The following is a 21771-nucleotide window of genomic DNA, read 5'->3' as shown; positions in this document are numbered from 1 at the left end:
GCCAAAACCAAAGTAGCTTTCAAGATCAATCAGAAACTGCTGTTTCAGGAGCTGTGCTAGAATTAATGCCAAATAAAATGCATGCTACTCCACAGAGATTTTAATGAACCTGCTTGGAGGCAACAGAATGAAGGTGCCGTTGGCATGGAGCAACATTTCAAAATAACCTGGAGCAGGTTGCTTAAAGACCAAACATTTATAACAAAACTGAACAAAACATGAGCGGAAACTGGGAAGAGGTTAATGAACTTCTGTAAGCAGCATCAATCGCTTCCTAAAACACACAGAGAAAACAAACTACATTCAAAATTTTTTTAAAAGCACCATGTGAGATACATTACAATCCTTTGAAAAGGAGGGAAGTTTGCTTAGCTGCTTTGAACAACTTTAAGCATTTACATTCAGTAAACAAGACATCTAGAGAAAAATTCTAGTCAAGCCCTCCTGTCCCTCCAAGCTAAGTTCTTTGGTATTTTTCTCTCTTTTTCTTCTCCATCCACCCCACACTCCTTTTCATCTGTGTTTCACTTTCAACATACCACTTGGGATCAGCACACAGCAACAGCCACAGTGTTTCTGAGTAACTGTGCTGTGCCAGAGCTAGTGATGAGTTTATTCGTCCGTATGCCTGAGCAGCAATTCCAAGGCATTACTTATTTCAGGTTTTTTTTGTATTAGGAAATTTTTTCACTGCTCCTGGAATCTGAAACGTGTTTCAGCCAACTATGTAGTAGTGAGAAATTATGCTCTAATAATCAGTACATTTTTCAAGCACCTCAGTGTTCAGAAAGTGGATATTTTCAAAGCCAGCACTGGAGAAAAAGGGGTGATTCTTTCATCAGCTATAACATATTCTACTTCCCCCCCCTTTTTTTTTACTTATGTTGTTTTTATCCTGACCCTAAGAGGAAATGACTGTCACCATGTGACACTTTCGGAGCTGAGCTGCTGTTGCTAAGATAAGAGTGCTGCTTGTTTGACCTCTGAAGATTGGGCAAGGTTATTGCTCTAGTAGTATTAATTAATGGTGACGAGTTCCAGTTGGACCAGGCACAATGACTGCTGGATTATGGCACAGTCCTCAGGGTAGCATCTTTGTAGTAGTGTCACCCAATGGTATGAGACTGCAGCTGAATTAGCAAAAGCATGGGAGAAAAATCTTAGGGGGAGAAGAAAATCCAGGCCATAAGTTCTAGCTCATTAAGCTACTGCAAACTTTCTGGTGAAATCTTAGCTTTTCCAATGGAGACCTTTCAGAAACTTATTTTTATTTCGAGGAGAGTCTCTTTCCTTTTTATTTTTTTGCAGGCAGCTAGACTGGATGATCTTGACACGTAAGGTATGGTACTTTAACAAGTATGTCATTCTGGTGGAACAATTTGTTTTAAAACAGGTTGGTAGTTAGATTTTTCATGCCATTGGTAACTAAGATGATGTCATCAGTTTCAGACACCAAAAGGACTTGTAATATACTTGAAACAAGTAGAGAACATGCCCACAATTCAATTCTACTTTTTATTCAATTTGTTTCCTGGTAATTTTGAACCAAGTGTTACAAGGAAAGAATGCATCAGAAAATTGAAATGTATCAATGTTACCATCTTACCCAAGTGAACTGCAAGACCAAATAACACTTAAGTAGCAAAAAAGGTAAATTAAGTCCTTGAAAGTCTTTACTATTCAGTACTCACATTGATAGCAACACTGTTGATGACCGTTATGAATGTCACTCATCGCTAGTTCTTACTGCACTCCTGTATCTGAACCTGGGCTAGCTGGAGTTAACGCTTTTCCCGAACAGTAAGAAATTAGAATAATTGATCTGTGCAGCTATTCAAGCCTAGCTGAACACAGTAGGGATGAATGCATTTGGAGCAGGTGTGGAACAGCTCAAACATAGCTTGTTTGGTCAGAAAAAGGAAACCTGTTTCGTTAATTTTATGCATTAGGAACACTTAACTATAAACCAGGAAATACTCCCAATAGCAAACATCTATGCTCTTGGCTGTACCTGGCAGACCCGGGGTGGGGGAGGGTGGTCTGTGTGTGTGTGTCATTCTTTCCTTTCTCCTACTTTTTTAAGCTTTTAGAAGTGCTTTAATGAATTATGGTTTGAAAAGTTGCTGGGGTATTTGTGTGACCCCCAGCAAAGCTGTGGGAAACAGCCGTTTCTGGCAAGCAGGCGAATGTACAAAGCTATGAATATCCTCAATAACTGTTTTCCAAGCCATACAAACAAGTATTAGGCACAGCTGAGAATCGTCATCCTCTTTGTGTTTGGATTCATATCAAGAAATCTCTTTTCAGAGACAAGACCAGGAGGAACAAAAACAAGCATAACGCAGAGGTGTTATGTGTGTGATGAAAGAATAGGGGACTGCCAGCAGAGCACCATTTCTATTTCCCTCTTACTTTCTTTTAGACAGTATATACAGACATAAGTCTTGCAGACCAGCAAAAGTCACAAACAGTGATGCGTAAGATGTACATGGTATAAACAAAATCTTTCAAAAGAAACAGTAGGCTGGGTGATATCAGGTTTAGGATCTCAACAGTCTTTCACCACAAACCTCGGGGATTTCAGGACTAGGCTGCAAAGGCCTACTGAGAGAGACATTCATTATTTATGACCTTGGATAAGGATAAACATAAACAAAACACTGACAAACAAACAAAAAGCTCAGCAGAAATTATACTGTGTGGTTTTACTACATTAGGATTTTTGGTTAATAAAGTGTGCGCGGTTTTTTAGCAACAGTGTACCAATTTAAAATAATAAAACCTAATGAAAAATTAACAATAACATGAAATGTTTCAGTAATGTTCCCTGTAATGGCTGTTGACATGGGAAATAAATCATCAAAAGGATTTCTGAAGAACAAATTTAACAAAGAAATATGTAATAAGAGTGGCTTAGATAGCTATATTCAGTACATAGACTTAAAATGTAATTCTACATTCTCCCACATTAAATATTTAAATTCTCATAAGGAACAAAGAACGTGGGACTAACTTTCTCTCTCTTCAGGCATATTACATTTCAAAGCAAGGATGTCCTTAGGATCCAGCTAAAGCCTGGATCTGTGATTGTATTCTACTGTTTGGCCTCAAACTAATTGTAGCAGAAAATTAATTATGTCCAACATTTCAAACTTAAGTTTTTAAAAAGCAGCTTGATCCTGAAGGGCAGGAGTTGCTCAGCATGTTACATATTGAAGCTCTAAGTGGCCTGATTTTTCAGAACTGCTTGACTCGTCTAACACATTAGCTTTTGATAGAACCAGATGGTGTTTAGGTCTTGGTATTTCAAGGCACCTTGACACAGATCCTGAAATGCATTTCTGTATAATTCAAACTGATTTTTAATACCTCCAAGGGTCTTGCCCCTGGGTACATAATGACAACATTTGGAAACTGCAGTCTAAGCATTAGAACTGTGTAGGACTGTGTCTGTGTAACACATGTGCAGGACAAACACAATTTGATGAGTAGGGAACAAAGGAAATAGGTCTTTTTGTCTAAATCTAAAACACAAGGGAAAGTTTGTGCTAAAGGTCTGGCCTATTTTATTTTTTTTTTTCATTTTACAGTCTGTGACTTGTAAAAGGACTCCAAGGTTAAAAATCTGCTTAGTTATCTCTAGCTGAAGATTTCAAATTTTTTTTTTTTCAGGGATGTCAGGTCATGTATAACAAATAACTTTTATAAACAATAACTGGAGTGGTGATGGAAAAACAAGGAGAGAAATCCTATGACTATAATAGATTATATTTTTTATTACCCAAGCTACACGAAAAGCCTGAATTTTAATAATTAAAAGAAAACAGCTTAAAATTAGGACTTGTTGACTTTCTACGGTAGAACGCAAGTCTTCTGAAAGATTTTGCTTCCAAAAGGTGGGCAAACGTTGTATGGAAAATTCTCAGCTCTTTCACGAAGGCTTGTTGCTGCAAGGTGGTTATGCTGAGTATTCTGTAAAAGGACTGACTTGAAATATAAATGTCCTGTCCTTGACTTGTATTGAAATTCTGACACTTTCTGAAGTTTATCACAAATGCAAACATTGCTTATACCTTTTGGAGACTTTGAGGGATCTGACTTTTTATTGAAGATACAGGCATTTTAAAGGCGTTTTACAATGTTTATCCATTTAAACTCAGCATCAAAGCATCACAGAGAGTATTTTCTTCTGAAACACAAGGATTAATGTTTATACAGAATGACCTGCAGAGTATGGAGGTTTTAAACTAACACCCACTTTGTTTTGAAGGGAAACTATGGAAGCACTTGGAGTCTCACTGTAGAGGAAATGAAGTAGCTGACCTTTTTTATGCTGTTCCTTGTGATCTTTACTGTGAAATAATAACGATAATGATGGGAAGGTTGACAACGCTTACTGATATGAGCTACTCAGAATAATAAGGAGAAACATGTCCTTAAACCTGACTTATAAGTAAAAATGAGCTGTTAATCCTCACAGGATTCCTCTAGAACACAATCAATAAAATGGCAACTGATTTTTTTTCTTTAAATCCATATTCCCCCAAAAAAGCAACAGACAAGAAGTAAATAGAAGAGCTAATCGTACTATGAAGTATTTGCCTAAGGATGCCGCATTCAAACCAACTTTTGGAATGAATAAATACAACGGTATTATTGAATTAAATATAATTCAATCTTATTTAAAAACGTGATGCATTTGAATTGTTCTGACTCTCCTCTTGTGAACAGTGATAAAAATAATTCAAAGCAAGAGGTTTGTTGTTAGAGACAGGCCAGAACCAGGCCCTTGTCACTAAGCTCTGCAGCCATACAACTGATTATATGTGTTAGACTCTGCAATATTTTTTTCAACAGAGTTTGGTGAGACACTTTGCAAAGTGCTAAAAATGCACAGTAAGGAGGAGCACTGAATAAGCAGAGAGATGGATGACGTGAGCCGACAGGTCTTTTCAGCTTTTACCTTGTTATCTTATGGGTCTACCAATAGGGAATGGAGAGAAATCCAATGACTTTCCCAGCCTGAGGATGTTGTTGAATACCAGACTCCTTAAAAAGTCACCAGTCTTTAAGGTGTGATAAGCTAGAGTCACAAAAGAATTTCACTGTTGTAATTATTTAAGCTAATTATTATACCAGTTTCCAAATCTAAATTTGTTCTTTTCTGACTAAAATAACTCCTTCTTTTGCTTGGGAAAGAAAATGTATGGGGTAAAATTCCGCTTGCTGAAGTCCACTGCAAAATTAAACTCCCCTCCAACAGAACCACAAGTTCACAGCAATGGTGTTAAAATGTTTGGTCTTGTGTTCCTTTTAAAAAATCTTAAGGGTTTAGGGTTTTTTGGTTTTTTTTATTGTATGTTTTTATAGGTGAAGTATACGCCTTCAATACAACTTTAGCAATTGCACTGAACAGCCTTGTACAGGTGAACATCAGTTAGGTTATATCTGAGATGAAAGAGTGTTTTTCATCTTTTAATAAGAAAAGCAGAAAAGCAGTGATTATTTTTATCCATTGCCTGTTTTGCTTTACATGTTGCTTAATACTGGTTGTACTGAGAGGTGAAATGAACTGGATTTTGAGGGAAGAGTGGGCATGTGGGGAATGAGATCTTCTTAATTTAGGCTTCTACAGACAATGAGTTCTCTGCATCAAAAGACTGTCCATAGGTGTTTTGATTAAAGAGACAATCTTGACTACAACCTAGCCTATTCAAAACTTCATAAACAAATCAAGTTAAACTATTTAAAGAAAGCAATGCAAGATAAATATGATCAAAACAGTCAAGCTCAGGAGTGACCGTTCCACTGTATCCTGAATGAGCAAGAGACTGACATAAAGGGTATGTCTAAGTTTGAAGTTGGAAGAAATGATCTGTGATGTCTCCATTGATACATAAAAACATAATGTATGCAAATTACTTACCTAAATGTGTAATGCAAGACAAGTATCTTTCTATGGATAATTTAATCACTGAAGTCTTTTAACTGGACTAGCAGCCTTGAAGAAATTCCCCTCCATCTACATGTCAGGCAAATTATTCCCCTAACAAGAAACAATTCCTGTTCTATACTGTCAATCCCATCTGCTCTCGGAAGTGGGAGAGCAACTCTGAAGCATCTGGTAGGAATCTTACTCAGGTGGTCCCATGGAGCCAAAACCAATCACCACAAGATTTTTGTATTGCAAACTGCAAACCAGGGATCCTCAATACATCAGTGATCTACAGGCTTCATGGCCACATCCCCAGCTGGATACATTGCACCACGCAGGCAATGAAATGGACCCTTTTGAGATACACCACCGACAGCTGATATTTAGAAATCTGGCATGATATATCATATTCAGGATAATTTACAACCTTACTGGGAACTGAATGTCATTTATTACGTTATTAAATTGCCACATAGCAAACATTTGGCATAACTCAGACATGGAAAGTTGCATACAACAGGAGCAAGCTTATTCTCATCTTTTTGTTTGTTCAGCCTTTGAAAGGCTGAATACCACATCACTCACTCACAATACTCATTAATTACCTATTTCCTTGATACTCGTTAGCATTTTGTTTTCTTTGGTGATGGATTCATATATAGACATCTTTATTTTTTTGCTTTATTATCATGCCTGGAAGACTAACAGAATAATATTAGTTACAGAAAGAATACTCTGATTTAATGTATGAAAACAAAAGGTTTTTTAAAATTACTTAGCTCAAATGTTTAATGTTAAGAAACATGCTTTATAACCATAAATGTGACGCTAATTAGGCATAATTTATTCATGTATCCCACTGAATCATTGATGACAATTTATTTGAGAAAACTAGGTTCTTCTGCATGTTAGTTTATTTATATGCTGTAAAACCAAAAAGATTTTTAAACTGTATCTATTACTATAGATCTATTTTTACTCTTACTCAGAAGAAAAAAATTACTTCTGTCTTAGCTTGAAAATTTTTCTGCTGGTAAATGAATTTTGTAAACTGGCAAAAGAATTGGTAACTTCAAACAAAACCTGATTTTTGACAACATAAGAAGAGAATTCAGTGTACATCTTTATGTCCATAGGAATATGTATCTGGTCTGAAAACTGCTTCAGCTAAATAAAGCTGCATTCACATGATCTTAAAACAATAACGATAGCCAGGCTAAAAAGGTATTAGCAGTTTAATTAGACATGTAAGAGCTATGTACAGCACTGAATAGTATCTATGTTCTGAAAACAATTGTACATGGTAGCAGTTTCAATTATGTTCCTTGAAATGCATTTCTGTAAAATCTTTTCCACAATTAGCCAGCCAACGTGTAAGAAATGGAATGACTATTGGACATATTATCCCAGCTTATATGTATTTGATAGATATAATAAAAAAAAAAACATATTCCCTCAGGTGTCTGGATGGGCTAGTATCTGCAAATTTACATATTCAAAAGTCTAGAAAACTCAATAGGAAATAAACATCTAAACCACCTGTTCTTCTCAGGTTCTGTTTTCACATGCCAATAAAAGGTTCTGAGGGTTTATTTGAAACAATATGCTTTATATTGCATTGACTGCACTGTATGTCATATCTAATAGCCTTGAAGATCTTTGTTGGAATTACACAATGCAGCAGGCATTTTTGTTAAGGCCAATTTTCTCCTGAATGATATATGTACTTACTTCACATCTCCAAAATGATTCGTGACTGATAAGAAAAGAATGGAAATTATTTCTTCTGCCAAAGCAAATAGTTTTATACAAACTTGTTTTTACTATGTGGTAACCAAGGGCAAAACCACAGAAGCCTTTCCTCCTCAAAGGAATAGAAGTCCAACAACGCTCCGTATTGCTAGAGGTGTGTTACTAGCGTAACAAAGTCTTTACTGTGTGACTCAAACAGGGCTCCAGAGCACACAGAGAAGTCAGGGAGTCCAGGTATGACTCAGGTTTAAAGTGTCAGTGGAGCCTCAGAGAGATATAAAATGGCAATGGTGATGAAGTATAAAAACAAAGGAAGAAAATAGCTAAAATAGTTAGTGGGTCACAAAGCAGGTATAAGGCAAAGTGTATTAGAATTCTGACCTTTTTACTACAAAGTTTCCAAGTTGGCATCTTTTGCTTTTGAAAAAAACAAAGAAAAAAAACTCCCAAACCCGCAACCCAGATTTTCTGTTCTTAACCAACTTGAGGTATTTCTTGGCACCTGGTGAAAATGAATCTAAAGTGTAATTAAAAAAAGCTTAAGAAAGCAGCTTAGAACAACTTTCTGAAAAGCTACTATTGAGAAAGTCTAGGAATACTGAAAACAGACAAGGAGAGGGAATAAACTTCTTATTATCATAATCTATCATTAGCAAAAAGCCATGGTGTGAGAGAACAATATTTGCTGTAGATAAAGCATTGACAAGCTATCAACATCAGAAATGAGAAAGCATTATCATTATTACTATAGTAGCATTTGGGTGCGAACATTATATAGAATATATATGCAAAGGACAGGGATAATAAGGCCCTCCAAAATCCATGGTTTTCGTACCCCTCTATAAATGATGGAGCTAAGAAAAAATTTCTTCCAAGGGTACCCATCATGCCAAGGTAGAGGCAAACCTGCAATCATTACAAGCCTGTGCAGCCACAAGATGGCTCGCAGAGTGACAGCCTGCAAAAGGCACGTCAGGACTATGGGGTGCCTATGCTCTCATTAATTACAATTTCCATTGAACCATACACAATGCCTGTTTAGTCCTGGCAGTTGCATCCTCTGACATGTTAATGAAGGAAGACAGGAGTACAATCTTCAAATGCTTCTCAGGGACAGAATACCAAGTATGAAGGGAAGGGGAAAAAAACAATTGCAAGCAGATGGTGAGATGCATAAAGAGAAAGCAACGAGCAGTTAGATTATATTCAACCTTTCACCTCAGTAATACCAGTTTAAATCTTGTATATTCTAGAGTAGCACCATTTCTGAGACAATAAAAATAAATATAAGACTGAGCCTTTGGCTTTATTATCTCTTGTCACAGCAGTGGAGAAATTATGCCTTTGGGAGTCAGCTCAGTGATAAAACTATTTATTAGGAATTTAATAATTACCAAAATGGAGGGAAAGAATGGAAAATCACAATACACATCATAATCCCCAAAGATAATTATTTCAGACATAGATAAAGACAACATAACATGGATGGTTTTAGCTTGAGAATACAATGATGTGATGTAGCAGGACATGCATTGCCTTTACACAGAAAGTGGAAATGAAAACCACTTTTTTTGTACATGTTAGTATGCCTTTTAACTATTAATATACACTGCCTATGCAGCAAGAGACAGTTCCCTTATGTTCCCTTATTTGTTTGCAAAGTATCAGCCACACAAAGGAAGCTGTAAAAATGAAAACAGCAACCATGGGGGAGGTAAAGAAATCCAGGTTTCATTGCTAAGCTTGACCATTTGATAAGTTTCAAGAAAGAAATCCAGGTACCACAACTTATTTTCATCACCTCACATGAACTCTTCCCTTGCTGATTGTGCCATACTCTATAAGGTTTTGGTGCAGCTTTCATTTCCTCTCTATAAGCATCAATAAACTTGGCTAAGAAGCCTGACAAGGATTACTCCTGACTATTTTAATTACAGTGGCCTTTGTATCATCTCTTCTATTATCATTCCTCTTGTACACTGATGCAAGAGAGCTGGGAGAGTCTAATCCCTGTTTGCTGAAATCATTCCTTACAGGCTGCTTACAAACAGCCTGAAATCTAGAAAAGATACAGGTGGCTCTAAAAATACTTAACTTCAGCACTACTTTTCTGCTGAGCAGAGCTTGGACACTTCATATTATGCTATGTTGGTTGTTACAATTAGAACTATAGCAACACTTTTCAATACCGGTTGCTGTGTAATGGACCTAGCATCCACAGATCTTCATTAGGAATAGGAAAAAAATTAAAACTAAAAAAAAAAAAAATAAAAACCAAAACCCAAACCCTATGAAAAGGAGGCCTAGGTGAAGAGATGAGTTCTTCAATAGAATAATTAAAAGAAAATCCATTATCCTCCCCAAATCTGCAAAATTCACGCCAAATAAGCCAAGTCAAACTAAAGGATGATGAAGGGCCTGGTTGTTTCCCAGCACAGCTGCACTCCTCTTCTCAAACAAAGGCTGGAGCTAACTATCTGAAAATATTCACTTAGTTATGATATAATGAAAGAAATATCAGACCTTCTGAATGTTATCACACCTGTGGAGTTATTGAAAAAATATTTTAATTGAAAAAAAAAAAAAACCAAACCTGTCCCAAAGATTCATAAACTAGAGACTTCTTTTTGTCCTTACTTTAAAAATAGTATCAGCTTCAAAGCTACTTTTCCATTTCAAACTTGTATGAGTAAATCATAGACCCACAACATCAAGGCCAAGAAAATTCTCCTGAGTTAAGGCCCAGTTCATTTGATTTAAAACAAACTGAAAAAAGTTGCCCAACAGTATTAAAATCAAAGGGAAATTTCCCACTGACTTTTATGAAAACCCAACTTTCCTAAACAAACCAGAATACTTGAATACCAAAGATGACAGTCACTGATTTTTTAAAAATAAAATCATTGGTATGACCATCCCAAGAGACATTTTGGTAGTGAATAGTCACCTAATGCCTGTAGAGAAATAGACTGTTCTTTTTGCAGCAGCAACCACACATCTGACTGAGATTATAGATGGGTTTCTGTTTATGTGGCACCCAGGAAAAAATAACATTAAAAACTACTTGTCCAAATTAGCAGAGCAGTATGGTGATGGGCAAAAGTAAAGAACTGGAGGCCTTCCAAAATCTTTTCCTGTGAATCAGGCTGTCCTTCAAACATACCTATCGTTTAGAGGGCAACACCTTCCTTTGTGTTTCATTATACTAATTCTTTTGAACAACAAAAGCTTTCCAGGGAAGTACCTGTCGATGTGAAAATCAAAGATGTGCTGGGTTGAAAGGCATCCAATGGCATTACCTAGTTCATCTTCCTCCTTTCAGGCAAGATGAAGTGCATACCTAGGACACCCCAGACAGATATTTGTGTGACTTGTTCTTAAAAACTCCTGGCTTACCTCCTTACATAAATCCTCTGTCTACAGATTAAGATTGTTATGTTTTATCCCATGTGCAGAAAAGACACAAATTCCTATTAAGAGTTTTGATGTGCTGGAAGATTTTCTGTTTCTCTACCAACACTTTCTTGTATCAATAAAGCAAACCCAGCACTTTGAGCTTTCTAAATCTAAATTAATTGTTATTATTTGAAACCTGTTACTCTCTTCTAAACACCACACCGTTTTTAAAGGTGGGGTATGTAGGAAGGGTTGTGATACTTCCGAGTACAATGTATCTGCTATTATGTTCCATGCAAAAGGGAACAGAAACAGTGCCAGCATCCACAGCAACAGAATCTGTTTGCCTTCCTCCTTCGGGAGCAAACCAACATGTGCAAACATGTACAAACATGAGGGCTCTGTCATTTGCAAAGTGCAGCAGTTTTAATAAGACAGGATCCATCTGCTTCAAGATGAGCAGAAGATTATTTGTATGATCATAACCTCTTTGTATGTTGCAGAAGATCTCTGGTACATTAGCAACATGGAGAAGATGCACAATAGTACATTTACTTATTTAGCTGTAAGTCATAGGTGTCAATATTATGGAGGATTTTACACAGGGTTGATTTTCATTTAAAGAAAAGACAACAAACAGTTACTTGAGGAGATTTGGGAATGGAGCTAGATGAATGGAGCCTTTTCTTTTGAAACCTCTGCTTGGTGGTGGCAATTCACCTGTGAAGTTTGCCCACTTTTCAGAAAACTCAAACTTTTAACAAAACTCAACTGACATGATTAACGTGGACTGAATTTCAGATATTTCAGACACAATGTGGAGGATCTTACCTCAGCCAAAGGACACTGGATCAAATGTGGGTGCAGAAGACATATCTTTTATTTGTAATATAGAAATAAGTGTAAATATCTATTTTCCAGATTTATCTAGCTTACTGCTGATTTTTCATTTGTTACAGTAATCTCCTCTTCTTTCTTCATTAATTTATGCCCATAATTAACATGTGCCCGGTAATTATATGAAATGGTATGGAACATTCATATTAAAACTAGGCTCGGTGTAGGTTTTGGTAACAGATGTTAAGCATGTCTGATGAATCATTTTAACCTGTAATACCAGATAAAAGCCTAGAAAAAACAATTAAATGAGCCCCTGAAGACTCAAATAAGACACCATCAAACAATTCACCAAAACCAGGAGATCTTACTTGTAGCTAATTTATTTGAAAGTCCTTTCTGAGATTTTTCTCAGGAGTAATGTTATTTAAAATAATTGTTGCATGCAAAGGATGGATTGTAACTCTCTTCCACCAAAGTATTCATGCAAATACAGTGATTAGAAATTATCGATTTGGTGCTCAAAATATTGGCACTTTAAAGTTTTGTTCTCCCCCTTCCTTCTTTTCAGAAGTGTTTTGCACAGCGGTGCAGTGATCCCTCTAAACTGGAGAATTGTGATGAAATAGTGAAGCAATATGCTATGCCACAGTGCATATAACGATACATCTGCTGGTTGGGTGCGTTTTTCTTTTCTTTTGTTTCTTTTCTTTTTTTTTTTCTTTTGGCAACTATATAACCTGGCTTTTAACTACTGAAGCGTGGTTCATAAAGCATAGATTATTTTGTTTAAAATTCTTTGTATTAATCTCTGCTGGAATATGGATGAAGAGCATGCATACCTATCCCCATTGCTCACAGATTATCTAGTACTGTAAATTTAGAATACCTTTGATATGACACACTACGCTACCATGGGAAGAGGCACAGTAATAAAAGCTCAGCCTGTGTAATACTAGTCCACAGTTTCACTGTTCTGCTTTTGTTCCACTAGTAGTCTGCACAGATAAGAGTAGCTCTCAGGTTATATCATCAGGGACTGGCTCTATAATTTCCCATGTCCTAGGAGAAGGCCCAATTTATTCTGCATTTTTATTTCTTTACTACAATTTTTTTTTTTTTTAATTAATAAGACTGTGGAATAGCTGCAAGACTTTCTTTTCAGGACGTTAGCTGCTCTTGTTTGTAATTCAATTCACTGCCTATTACTAACCTATGGATGAGAATTTCCTTGCATACAGAGTAGCAGTGGAAGCTTGCTTGCTTGTGGATACCTGAACAAATACATTTGGAATATTAAACACCTGCTAATTAGAGGCAGATTTCCAAAATCAACATGTGTGCCTACTGATGTGGGCAAATTACAAATTCCTCTCCAGCTGGACAAGAGAACTGGTTCAAGGATTTTGTTTTCAGCAGAGAGATCATAGCTATATTTGTCTGGAACTGCTTTGTATATAAGGATGCCTCTAGACAGGATAACTGGCCAATGTACATGATTTAGACTAGTTATTTTCTAATAGCTATGCCATTAGACTAGCCAACTATATGACAGGTTTTCTTCACAGCTTTATGGAATATCTTTATATAACCATTTGTTTTCGCTGTCAGACTGTATTTCTTTTCCCTTAGTTTTCTTCCCAGAAGGAGACCTAATCTTAAAACGTAACAGCAAAATGTCAACTTGCACTGAGGTACCTAAAGCACCATTCACTGCGTGGTGATTTTGAGAAACAGCAATAGTAACGTTGCCTTTTAATAAAGTATGAGACGAGACAAGTAGCAACAGCTTAAAATGTTGCCTTTAAATAACCTACTGCTGTCCACAAAATGTGTATTAAATTAACAGAATTATAACTGAAGAAGACATTATTTCTAAATAAGTTTCTAGGACTAATATTGGCATAGTGTTTGCCTTAAGAAAAAGAATTTGCCAAGAATCAAAGATCAAGTCACTTTTGAATTCAAAAATACTATAAAATTATTCTGTGTTAAAACTACAGGAATATCCTTATCTCTGGGTTACTTCTCATTTTGTTTTTCTCAACTCCTGGTCATAGATTCCTGTGTGCTATTGCTAAACTTAGAAAAAACAAAATCTCTGGCTTTTTTTCTTCTTCTTTTTTTCCCTTTGCAAATACTTTCCAGGAGTATAATCTTCTTACAAGTAGACTTGTTATGAATGTTTTTATAGTGCTGTTTTGGGGTTTTTTGGTTTTTTTTTTTTTGTTGTTTTGGGGTTTTTTTTTTCCAGGATGTAAATATACCCAAAGGAATACAGGTTTTATCTAAAAGTATTTTGCAGCATTTTTCTAATAGGTGCCAAGCTTTCTGTGTACCACAATGAAAAAAGAGATTTTACAGAATCAAAAAACCCCAGAACAACCTAACAACACATTTTGGGTATGTTCTTCAGAATAAATCTGATTAAAAGAAATCAGTTATTATCAGTGGCATGAATTTCCAGGAGCAAACATTTCCCATCTCCAAAAAGAAGTGCCAGCAGAAGCAACTGCCATCCTGTTGCCCGTAATTCCAACTTCAGATCCCTAGGGAATGTTCTTCAGAAACCTAAAAATTTCTGGTCTTATTTCTCTCTTATCTCGTCTCTCTTTCAGTACCTCTCACTGCCTATTCACTGGTAATTCAGCATGGATAGCAAACCCCCCCCCCCCCCCCCAAACCCCACAACCCTAAAAATCGAAGATACTCGAGAAGACAAAGAAAATTTGAAATGGTGCCTTAACTGTTGGGAATAAAAAGTAAGTGACATAGACTAATGCGTCAAAGACACAAACCCAAGGTGTATATAAATTGATGGATGAATTAAAATGTTAAAATTAGAAGAGAGGGGAAAAAGATGGATAATCTGTCATTCTCATAATACATCAACATTTGCTCATGATCAGAGACTTCTTTTAAAGCCCATTTTATCACAAACTTCAGACTTCTGTTTGACTTAGTAACAAAGCATCTGAATAGAGGGGATAGAGCACAAATGTCTGAACAGCCTTAAACAGAGCATTACAACTGGCTGTTACTATAATAAAACTGCAACACTGCTCTGAAGCTGAAACAGAATCTCATGACTGTTACTCAATAAATTTCTAAAAGATAGGTTCAATAAAAATATATCCAGTTTCTGCACTACAGAATCTCACAAGGCCACAAAAGCTTTATATATTTTATTGAATTATGCCTGAAGCATAGATTTGTAAATGAGAAATTATCTGTTCCTGAAACCTAGCAAGAAGATATCATTTTATTCTCCAAAGCTGATTGTATCCCTCCCCTACCCCCCTTTTTTTTCCTGCACTCAAAAGAGCAGGCTAAAATAGCAGAAGATATTAAAGACTTTTTTGGCTGTTTAAAATACTTATCTGCATATCATAAAAATGCAGATGATTTTTTTTAAAAGTGAACAGTGCCATGGGATATAGTTACGCTATAGTAGGACAGTCTTTTTAATGTTCCTGTTGTGATTTTAAGTAGGTAAGATTACTGTGTACAGCACTTACTCTGTTAGTGAAGCATGAATACAAAGACTGTTGCTGAGATACAATTATTTTTTAAAAAACATCTAGGAGATGCTTTGTGCTTGTTTTGTTTCCAACCTTAATATGTCTTTTTGATATATCTATGAATTATGTCTAGGCAAGTGGGCATACACATGCACTAGAAAGCAGTCAAGGTTCCTCTCTATTTTGAATAAAAGAATATTCAAATTATTTGTTTAGTCTTCAGTAACTCACTGCCTTAGAGTCAGCAGATAACATTCACTCAGAATGGCTATGATAAATCTGCAAGAAATATTTGTCGGAAGTCATTACATCTTAGCTACTAACGTAATAAGACTTCACCTTTCAAGAAAATCAGAGGAAGAAAAAAATAAATCATCTAAGGAAATTTGGATGCATCTTTCCAACAAGTCCAGAGTTTCTAAAACAGTGTGGATTCTGTTTATTCATAAGCCCAGAAACCAGTGCTGCAGCCAGACATTACTGCATGTCCTCTGTAATGTCGCCCAGCGAGGGGCTGTATAATTTAGAAAAGCAAACCAGAAGACTGGTGCCTCCCTGTGGAAACATTACTGTATTTTCACAGACGAATGTCAGACTCATCCAGCCATCAAAGGCAATGCTGCTGCCTGATGTCTGAGTCAAAGACAAACAAACAAATCTAAAGATAACTTTAATGAAGCAAATATAAAAGGATCAAAGACATAGAGGAAAGAAAGGAGGTGCATGCAACAGTAGCATGCATTTGGAGTTAAGCTGAAAAACAAGGAAATTCAAAGAGAAGGAGGGAACATGATTTCCTGCTTCCAAAATTTAGACATAAGCATGGCACCTAAAAAAAGAAAATGAAACATAAATCTGGTTCATTTCTCCATCACCACAGTGAGCTTACTGGCAGTAAAGCCAGCAACAATCCCACTGCACACTCTAACACTGTTCAGGCTGGCTGCAGGGCAAATGCTGTGATCCTAAAAGCATACTGAAATCTCAGCTACTACCAACTAAAAGTTCCACTGGGCAGTCCTGCTGAGAAGCCACTCTCGACAGTTTTCCACAACTGCCATCCATTATCATGGGGTTATGAAGGTGCTCTGTTCTTTCCAAGCCAAGAGGTACACAGAGTTTGATGAGTATGGACTGTGAGAAGTAAAGTTGAGCAGATGATAAGGATGGAAGTGTCTCGTTAGTGACTGGGTAGGTTTGAAAATGTGGATAGGAACAGAAAAGGATATAAATGGAGTCAAAGCACCATTTAGGGGTTACTGAAGCATGAGTTGTTTAAGGACTGAATTCTCTTGATTCAGGAGATTCACAGCCACAGTGAAGCAACTCCTGCTTTAGATGATTCCTGCACAGCCCCTGCTGATGAGTGCTCAGCTTTTGCTCCAGTTAATGTCGTCTAAAGAATAATCTTTTAAGGTCCAAAGCATATACCATAAGGATAAACTAATCCCCTGATGTCTATCTATCTCCAGACTAATAGCAATAAAAAGGAAACATTAATATTGTTATATTAGTTTAATTATTATTTATAACAGAAAACCTCAATATCTTAACCTCACATGGACTGCACTCTGCCTAGCTCTGCAGCTTGGATTTTCCTTACCTTACGAGCAGCTAACTATTTAGCTCTTTAAATAACATACACTGTTAAGTTACAATAAAACCAATTTGCAAGTATTGTTATTCCAGTAAACAATTGGAAATTGCTTCTTACAGATTTTTTATAGTAAGAAGAGTTTTTAACAAGTCCTAGGAAAATATCAGTTTGTCATAATCAGTAAATTGCATGCTTGTCACTAAATTTTACATAATGACTTCAGCAGAGGTAACTACAACTATTAACATGAGTAACTCTTCCACAGTTTAATGAACAGGAAACCTCTCATGTTATGGCTAAAAATAAGCAGTTAAAGTTAGCTGCTTTCTAAAGCAATCTGCAATGGAATAACTGCAGCTTGCCTTACTGTGAACATCAGAGAAAGGTACTTCCTCAGAAGTATAGACTGGAGAAACCTACCACAACATAGCTACCAAGTACTCATTGACAGCAAACAGGAAAAAAGGTAGAAGTACCTTTTTCTACCCTGAATGTGTTAATTCCTGTTCCTCTTTCCTTAGAAAAAGCACTTCAGCAGAACAGCTTATCCCTTTGTGACCTTAGGGACACTAATAAACCTCAAGTCATATGTTGGGTATTAGCCAACTCTGTAATCTGCATATGCCATCAGCTGGAGACTAGGAAATTCAGAAAACTGCTGTAAAATAAACCTTTTATCAAGACAGGGAGGGATCTTATGAATTCTTTTCCTCTGGTTCCCATCAAAACATTTTGAAGTAAGACTCTTTTTGAACAGGTCTACCAGGAATATCTACATATTGCAATCGTGCCTCAGTAAAGTCCACCTCCCCTAAGACTGTAGCAAGAGAATAGTAAATTTTCAATACTTGCCCTTCTTGATACTTTAAAAATAATTTTTAAAGCTGTATTTAGTAGGGAGAAGGGCCAACAGCCAGGTTTATGGGAAGCCACAAAACACCAAGTGAAAAAGGGAGTCAGAGCCTTGTGCACAGAAGATTATTTTTTTAAAATTTTTTTTTTTTAAACACACTTTGAGGAACATAGTGCACAGAATGATATTTAAGATAGTCCTTAAGAGCGTTGATTTCAAATTAAACTGTTAAGCTGTTAAGTAAATTATGAGAAAGTCAGTGAGAACAGAATTGTCAATTGCCAGAGAAGTAGAATCTGAAGAGAATATTAGTTCTCATTTTCATTTTGCATTTTCTACACCTGTTACGTACTATGCAGAATCCAGTGGTTGTTCATAGCTCTGTGGTACCACAAACATTCAAATATTAGAAAATGTATTTATGCACAATTTTCATTATCTATCTCTATATGTTTATATATCCATATACAGGTACTACTTACCCATCATGTATCTCTGGTTACATGAGCTTTTAAGGTTCAAACTTCAAAGCCTTCTTTAGAACCCTGAGGTCCAGAACCTTGTTTAATGAGATTCTTCTCCTTTAACTAGATACCTGGTTGAAACGGTTGAAAAACTAGAAGAATCAAAGTGTCTTTCATGAAACTGGAACCAGCTCTAGGGAAAACAAGCACAGTAGGATAAGGATTCTGACTGCTCCTTTGATTAATGCTTGTCTTCTGGGATGGGTAGGGGTTTTTTACTCAATATTTCCATAGATCCTAAACAATTCTATAAAATGTATAGTTCATACTATACAATATCTTGATGAAATACAATACCATGTAAATGGAAGTAATGGTGAAAAAAAAAAAAAGAGATTGTCATAGGTTTGTGTGACTTCAGGAGCTGCCAATTCTGTATTACCAAATGTATGGTAATAATTGCATAAATAGATAATGCTAGTTGTGGCCCCTCAGTTTAGTCCTATCCGTTTCACACTGATATTCAAGTAATCTTCAATATTGCCTTGCTTGGTCATATGAAGACATAACAATGACAAGTGCAGTAGTTCAGAAATGTTACCTGGATACAATAAAAAATTAATTAAAATTGCTGTGGGAACTATAACTTTGATTAAACATTGTACAGTGTGATAATGTTAAGTAGTCCCATTAGGTATTTGATGCTGAATATTTAACACTAAATTTCCTTCTGTTACTTTGGCTAAAGTATTTCCATGGTTCTTTTTTCAATTAGATTTCGTAAATTTTGTGATATAAAGAAACAGGCTGACTTCTTGATAAGTGGTTTGCACTTTTTAATATACCCAGTAGGAATTCATAGTATTTTTACAGGTCATATTTCTTTCTAATTCCACATAATGAAGCTGTTGTTGTGAATGCTGTATCACTGATGGTGAATAAAACCTTTTCATACTAAAAAAAAAAAAAAGTTTTCTGCTCTTACATAAACATAGGAAATTGGGATTAAAATAAAATAAGATGTGAAATTAAAAATATCAAATGTATTATCAACCTATATTTTGATAATTGCTACCAGATTTTTTGAAACCTTTCACACCTGACTTGAGTTTTGCTGAAAGTTTGACTTCAGCTGTGTCTGCTAAGTACTTGAAACCCTGGCTCATCCACCTATCAAGCCACACATTTGCGTGCATTATAAATTGAGATTACACTTTGTCTGATCATTATAGGATCTACCTAGAACACTACTCCTAGCTAATGTTGCTGAGACTTCCCACAGTAAGAATTTGTAAGGATATGTAGGAACACAGAGAGTTTATAAAAGTCTGTGTGTTTTCCCCTGAATTAATTTTCCATACACAGTTTGCATCCTTTGTGGCCTAAATTAGCCTAGGAACAACAGCAGACAAACTTAAGCTGCCCAGACTGAAATTTTCTATATTACATGTCTACCTCAGGCTGATTTCTTTTTCCTTCAAGTTTCATTTAAAATAATTCAGCCTACTTTTAGGGGAAAAAATACAGAGCTTTACACTATGGTGGAAAGATTTCGTGCTTTGAAGTGAAGGCTTGAAATCAGGATGTGAAATGCCTGGGTGTCAAGAATGTGCCTTCTGCAATCCCTATGAAAATCCAAGCAAAAAAAAAAAAAAACACATGTGGCAGGGCAATAATACCCTCCATTTATCTGCTCAGCTGATTGAGCTGCTCAATGTAGACCCTGGGGCAGGCCAACACACATGCATGGGAGGCAAAAAATATCCTAGTTCTGACCTTTCCGTGGCAAAAATATGGCAAGTCGAGCCTGGGGAGGGGGAGGATAGGTCTTCATTCAAGTGGTTTGCATAAGAGTTTGTGTCTTTTTCAGCAATATTGAAATCAGTGATCAGAAGCTTGTGTTGATTGGTGACAGTTCAAGTAAAATTCCCTGACTTCCCTGAGATACGTTGCCCACAGCACTGTCTCCTAAAGAAGAAACCCAGTTCTGCCTCTGCATGTTAATACTGACATTAATACTGCTGTGCCTACCCAATGAAACAGGGCAGAGAAATGGTGTGTGCTCAAAGCTAAACCAGCCAGATTTATTTACTGATTTATTTATGCAGACCTAACCTCCAAAGAGAAACTGCTTCTTTTAGACAGAGGAAAAGTTTATGCCAATTTTAATGTACATGAAACTATGGCCCTAGAATTGCCTTTCGAGGAAACAAAAATCACATTTTAAACAGTGTTTAACCAGGCATTAACTAGGTGTGAAACTCTAAGATAGTCTATTAATAATGAAGTTGTCGACTAAAAATTTAAAGAAGCAAAGATCAAATAAAGATGAAACAGACTGAATCTCATTTTTATTCTTGTATCTTTATACAGTGGAGTATTTTATGTCATTTAGTCTTTTTAGACTTAAAGGAAAAATTACCTCCTCCTGCTTTAGGAAAGCTGTTGAACTGGACCAAAACTGTCCACTTAGATATTGCCAATTAAGGAGCTATTATGGAACTGCACCTTCAAATTGTTATTCTGACATGCAGTCATATGTATAGAAACATTTTTCAGGAGGAAGACCCAGTTCTCCATATTTTACAAGAAATCTATTCGTTAATATAGGCACAAGAGGATCTTCTGTGTAAATGAAGATTCCTCATGGGGTTGTATTCCCATTGCAAAGGTAGAAGTGAGAATCAAGATAATACTTTATAAATTGAGGTAGAAGTGCACTTTCTGTTTTGGCTTTCTATTTTTCATGTTAGGGGAAGGAATGATGACATGTTCATAACAAAATATGTAATGACAAAGCATGTGCATAACAGCATAGTTTATGCGTTGCTTTGTAAGGGCATGAGCTAGTCAACATTATTCACATAACTCCCTCTCACCTTTTTCTTGCAGTGAAGATATTATGAATGTTTTTTTTGTTTGTGGTTCATTTTCCTCTCCAGACAATAATTTCCCTGCATCCTTATTTTCCCTTTCCAGACCCTTTTATACACAAAGAAGGCAAATGCAAAACCAGAGGAATTATAAACATAATACATTATATACCATGTAAATGCATTGCATTAAAATTATATTCAAAATAAGACATTTTAGAAGAGAAACATTTTTGTAACTATTTCAAAGAAAAAAAACATTTTCTGGTTCTTTTCAAATCGTCTAAGATATTATATCTGACACGTCTTGAGTTATAAGATTTCAGTGTAAATTTACACATTAGTGACTTACTGCTTACATTTGCAGTGCAAATATGCTCTTATAGTGTAGTCTAATGCCTTGGTTTAATCTATTTTGTAACATAATGTAGTTGGTTCTAATAGTGCTGTTTTTTTAAAAGATTGTAAAATATTTTGTAATCATATAGCAGAAGACGCAAGAATTCTGTGCTTTCCTATGTTTACATTCTCCTTCCTTACAAA

The sequence above is a fragment of the Aquila chrysaetos genome, chromosome 1 (assembly GCF_900496995.4).
Source record: "Aquila chrysaetos chrysaetos chromosome 1, bAquChr1.4, whole genome shotgun sequence".
Lineage (NCBI taxonomy): Eukaryota > Metazoa > Chordata > Aves > Accipitriformes > Accipitridae > Aquila > Aquila chrysaetos.
Note: the sequence above shows the minus strand (reverse complement) of the source record.